Genomic DNA, 6,000 nt, shown 5'->3' on the forward strand with positions numbered 1-6,000 from the left:
GTGGTAAGATCACAATGTGTATTTAACAGTGGTCAGCATGAATAACTGTGTTGTTCACTGTCCATGCTAAACATCATTTGAGAAATCAGCAAACACAACACAATTTCTGCATATTTAACCATCGTACCTATTTTAAAGAGATTGGCTACAAGCATTTAATTTCAATCTTACTTTTTAAAGCAAAATATCTAAATTATTATATCAGATAATGTTACTTTCTGCAGCCAATTCTAAAACATCCCAATTTACTAATTCATGAGTGAATCAAATATGAAAATATAATAATAATATGAAAAAAGTGTGATTCACCAAGACATTAACATTTGAATCCAATTTACGCATTGCTGGAAGTTCAGCTTTACTTCAGACTCCATAGCAGTATAGAAAATATAACACAATAAAATTCTTGAAGAAGGTAGGAATTCATCATAATTAATAAGTTGATCATAATGTCCTGTCATATTTTACGATAAGGTGCATGTTCACACACTAACTAACAAGTTGGCGCAGCTATCATTATTAGGACTTTGTATTGACTTCCATTCATAGACAATAGAAGACAAATCTTTACCATGAGCAGATCATGACTAATTACCCCGACCTCCATCTAAACACAATTCATATCTCACGTCTAACCAGGAGCTGAGAAATGGTGTTTGGCCTCATTAGACCAGGCTTTGGTCCCCATGAGGTCCCCTGTGCTTGACAAGATCAATGTTTATAGTGGAAAAGGTCCTGAAGAAGTAACAAAAACAAGTATGCATGCACACACACTAACACACATGTCAGTTTCTCCAATAACACAACAGTTCAACCTTTAGACTGACACAAGAGCTTTTTGTTCCGTTTATTCAATAATCACCACGTTGTTGGGTTAACACTATTTAAACATCCGGAGCAGTTTGAATTGTAGCTTATGATTTGAGATCAATTCGTTTTTTATTCAGCCCTGACACTGTGCATAGCAGCAAGCAGGGTATTCTTTAACCTCTGTCCCTGTGTGTGTGTGTGTGTGTTAGGACAAAAGTATTTAAAGTATTTGATGAAAGGTTTGTTTTGGTTTGAGACGTTGGTGCTACTGCAACAGTTATTAATGCTAAATATTGTATATATGATATTAAAACAGGAGAATACTTTTCTACTGAAAATGTTTTTAGGGAGCCAACTGTTACAAAAGATTAGTTTCTAGTACTTCTTCACATTCACTCAACCACAATGAGCTCCAGCAGTGGTCAAAGGTGATGCATTTTTTAAGGACATCCATACAGAAGTTATTAAAGGAGGAGGACGAGGACGAGGAGGACGAGGAGGAGGAGGTTTCTCTCAAACCACAGTTTTGCTGTTTCAGTATTTATAAGTGGTTATTGTGCACCATGACCTTGATGATCTTTGCCAGCGATCCGACCCGGTGGTTAGTCACTGCGCCGTCTCACCGACGCTGCTCAGAGCAACGAGCGGCTGAAAATGAGATCCATTTCCTTAAGTTGTTTTTGTGATGACAACTCCGAGATAACATTTTAATGGGATTCTTGCCACCCAGACCACCATGACCCCCCCGCCATAAATCTACCTACAAAAACAGCTTCAATGGCAGAAGTGTATGAGTTTGGACTCTTCTGATAAACAAAGTCATTCATCACAGTCATGTGGACTGAAGTACATGATCAGACTCAGTCAAGGATACAGCCAGACAGATACTCAGCAATATTACACTGCACGCTACATGGCTTCAGAACACATTGCCTCATTTCTATTTCATTTCTTTTTGAAAATACATATAAAAACTGCTCTTTCGGTCACTTCTGCATTTGATAAACAGACTCACTGAACTGGAGTATTTTAAATATTTTGAATGCGGGAGGCTGTGGGAGGAGAGAGAGCATTTGCACTTATTGCAGCACAATGTTTCACTTTCAATATATATAACATTGATATTGCAATGCATTAACCCCATCAGTGTTTTGCACCGTGAGATTTCAGATCCACTTGTTTCTGTTACAAGTAGAACTCATCACACAGAGTTGGGAATAGGTTTTTTTATTTACTGCGCATGACTGAGCGTGTATCCTTAAGTACGACAGAGCAAAGCAAGTGAATTCTTTCTAAAAAGCTCAATAACATCATCATTTCATTTCCCCTCGCTGACCTTCTTCATTTTCAAGCTCATTGACTCGCGATGATTTACAACTTGGAGCCAAAACAGAGTAAATAGTTTGTCACCTGGGGTCCGGCATCATTTCAAACAAAAGACATGAAAACTTCCTAAATCCACATCTATAAAGAGGTTTTTTTTGACTGCCTGAAAGTTTCAATTAGTGAAGGTTCACAGGATAATAATGTAGGTACAAGACCAGACTGGACAAATTATATCCTTATCTCCTGAAAGCAAAGCTGAAGATGCATCTCTGATTACATGGTTATTTGTTGTGGACCCTGAGACTGTGACTGAGACTTAATCTATTCCCACGGTCGGTTTATTGAGTGTTGTCGTCGGTGTTAAATGCCAGCTTCAGATCCCTCTGATTGCCAGACTAATAAATGAGTTGAACATGATATTGTTTGTTGTTGTGCAGTCATTTGGGTGATGCATTCAAAACAGTGTGATTGTTTGTTTCTCAATCACACTGAGGAGTGTCTACTGTGCACTTGGCATTCTTACATTCCCCGCCACGCTCCACTGCATGTTATAATGTGCTGTTTGTATGTATTTGTTGGAGCTGACCGAAACCATTCACTACTGAGGGGAATAATGAGGAATAAGTAACACCAGGATGTGTGGTTCTAAAGATCGTCCTCTGTGTTCCTGCTGCCGTCCACGCTGAGTGATTAGGTTCGTTTGATGGGTTGTGCAGGGCTAAATGTCAGCAACCGAACAGACACAGGACTGTGAACCAGACTGATGAAGGACCAGGATCCTCCCACACAATATTGGATCCTCGACATCGTCACTGTGTGTGTGTGTGTGTGTGAGAGAGAGAGAGAGAGAGAGAAGGGAGAAAAGAAGCGTAGATAATACATCTGTACAGACCGAGGAGGCTAATGGATTTACTAATAATCGGAGTGCTCCGTGATTTCTGATATTGAAAATGTAATATGTTTAATACACACACACACACACACACACACACACACACAACTTTGTGTTTTCCATGGTGAATCTGACTGTTTTATTTTTCTTTTGTCCTTGAATATGTGTTGAACCCCCCCAAAAAAATCCTCTCCTGTCACTGGATAGTTTAGTTTTTTATCAGGCACAAGCAAATAGTTAAACCACATATATACAAACATGCATTTCTGTGAATGTATGTGTAACTGAATTTAGATCCCAACACCACAACCATGTTGGTCATGTGATGTATAGCTCAGCTGTGTGTACATTACCTAAACATAAAGGTGTGTTACATTATTTTGCTGAAATGTGATTAAAACAGAGCTTAATGTTTTTGGTCGCTGTCACCAAACTAATGTTAAATGTTGTCGGGTCCATGTGGTGTGTCGTGCTTCTTAATTCAACAGTTTGGTAGTTATTTGAGGACCATTAACTTGTATTAAGATGTCCATTAGTAGAGATTAATTGGGTGTTAGAGAATATACAGCTGTGTGTGTGTGTGTCGGTGTGTGTGATGTTTGCTTGTTTCGACCCCATGGAAAATAATTCATGACATTTTCCGTTTATTTGTTTGTTGTTTGTAACACTGCAGTAGCTGCAGTAATGAACCATGAGTAAGACAAATGGTCTATCTCGCTCTCTCTCTCTCCCTCTCTCAAACACGCACAGGCTGTGATTAAAAAAACTGTTTTGTTCTTATTAAGTTGAGACTAAAACTTCACGGTCTGGAAGGTCTGGAAGCCCGATTAATGAGATGTGACAGACATACTGAATAAAAATGTGAAGATGTGATATGTGGTAGAATCTCAGAGGACAAACTTGTGACACGTCCGTCCACTCAGCAGCACGACCGTTCCCTGGTGAATTGTGTGACTTGTGAGGAAACACTGCTTCCACATGACCAACTGTGCTACATGTGTCATTTGTTTTCATTGTGCAGAGCAGCAGCCCTGTTCCACTCCATTAGCTTCACTGTTTATCCTCTGAGGGTCGAGATAGGTGTCGGTCCCACCTGCAGCAGCAACTCTCCAAGTGACATTTTAATTAAGGAGGCAAGTAGCACGTTCTGATTGAAATGTCAACATGGGACCCGAGTAGTACATGTGTTTGTAGGGCTGATCTCACACAACTGTGACTGTTCATTTAAAATTAAGACACTAATTACTTAGTCCTGATAGTGATAACAATATTTATTTTCTGGTTGTGGGGTTGCCAGAGTAACAACTGGTGGGGAGAGCACGAACAAGTTGTTTTAAGTGTCAGGTTGGAGTAACATTAGAAGGAAAATCATGTTCTCCTCTCTGGTGGTGATAGGAGTAAAATATTAATAGGTTCCATTCAGCAGGAAGTCCTGGAAGCAGCAGGAGAAGCAAGAGCATGAGCAGGAAAGAAAATACGACAAATACATAATAATCAGCTGGTTCCACATTAACCTGCATTGCAAATATGTTCAGTTACTTTTCATGTCCTGGAACAAGCCAACAAATCCCTGAAGGAGATTCACTAACTCACCAGACGACATGGCAGACGAACAAGGCTCCTCCTGAATGTTTCAGCTTCTCCTCCCTCTCAGCACATTAACAGGACTGCACCCCACTGTCTCTGTCAGAACGCAGCCAACAAACTCCGATGAAAAGCATCAACTTCCAAACATATTTGTCTCTGTATTTCATCCAGATGTTTGAAGTGGTAACGATGCTTGAGATCACCGTTTGTCTGAATCGCAGAAAAAAATCAATTGCTGTCATGACTTTATTTTTCTTTTCGTATGTCTGAGATGTTTTAAAAAATATATATATATTGATTGCCTCATATTTGGCCTAAAGGCTAGGGGTTCCCCACCCCTGATGTATATTGTAATATTCTTTTCTCTTTTTAATATGGAAACACAAACAAATATACATACACTAAATGTATGAATTTTTCAAAATCAGAGGAAAATGCTTTTCTTACATTTTGTACAGATTTTCTTTTGCTACATTTAAGCTTTTGAGTTTCGAAAAAAAAATTGTCGTTGATATTGTCTTAATTTAATGACTTAAACACAATACTAATTATATTGAATTCTTGTAAAAAAAAAATTAAAAAAAATTATATCTATCATGTGACTAAAAAGGGTATACGCTGATAATTATTCAATATTAACCATCACTAATTATGTGGTTCTAACAGGGAACTTTCATTGCACTGCAAACTCCATGACACTACTTTCACTTTAAACTAGTTTGCTTTGTTTATATGATGTTAGTAGAGATGATTGGAAGATGTTTTCCTCTGTTTTAACTCTACACTACCATCGTTGGAGCTTTCACATACTTCATTAACATACTGTGGCATGAAAAATTTAGACCCTGCTTGTGACTCGGGGTGAAGCATGTCGTCGAAAAACGCAGTGTGAGATCAACCATCAATTATTTAACAGCCCCACCAACCTCTAAATAGCTCTTAACAAGAAGATCTATTCAGCGCTACAGTCAGCTCATATATAAACAAGAAAACTCCCCCACAAAAGGCAAAACGTATAGACAACATACTTCTGTCAATAAATGTGGTTTTGTGCAACTCTTGAATTTGAGAGTTTGCAATTACAGCTGTTATTCATCTATTCTTACTGAATTCTCCTTTTTAAACATTCTTTATGTAATGTAATATTTGGTCTTTCATGCTACACACTAAATGTATCAAATGTGGACTTTCTTCTGTCATAGGTATTACACAGTTTGCATAAGATTCAGAAAAGGTTGAAAAAGAGTGAGGCTGCTTAATGTGTCGGACGCCTCATTAAATAGTAAAAATGCTCCATTTAACTCATCATCATCACATTTGCATGAATGAAGCACTGTCTGTTTGTTTTATGAAGTAGTTTTTAATTACAAATTAATTATGTCACA

The sequence above is a fragment of the Limanda limanda genome, chromosome 3 (genome assembly GCF_963576545.1).
Source record: "Limanda limanda chromosome 3, fLimLim1.1, whole genome shotgun sequence".
Classification (NCBI taxonomy): domain Eukaryota; kingdom Metazoa; phylum Chordata; class Actinopteri; order Pleuronectiformes; family Pleuronectidae; genus Limanda; species Limanda limanda.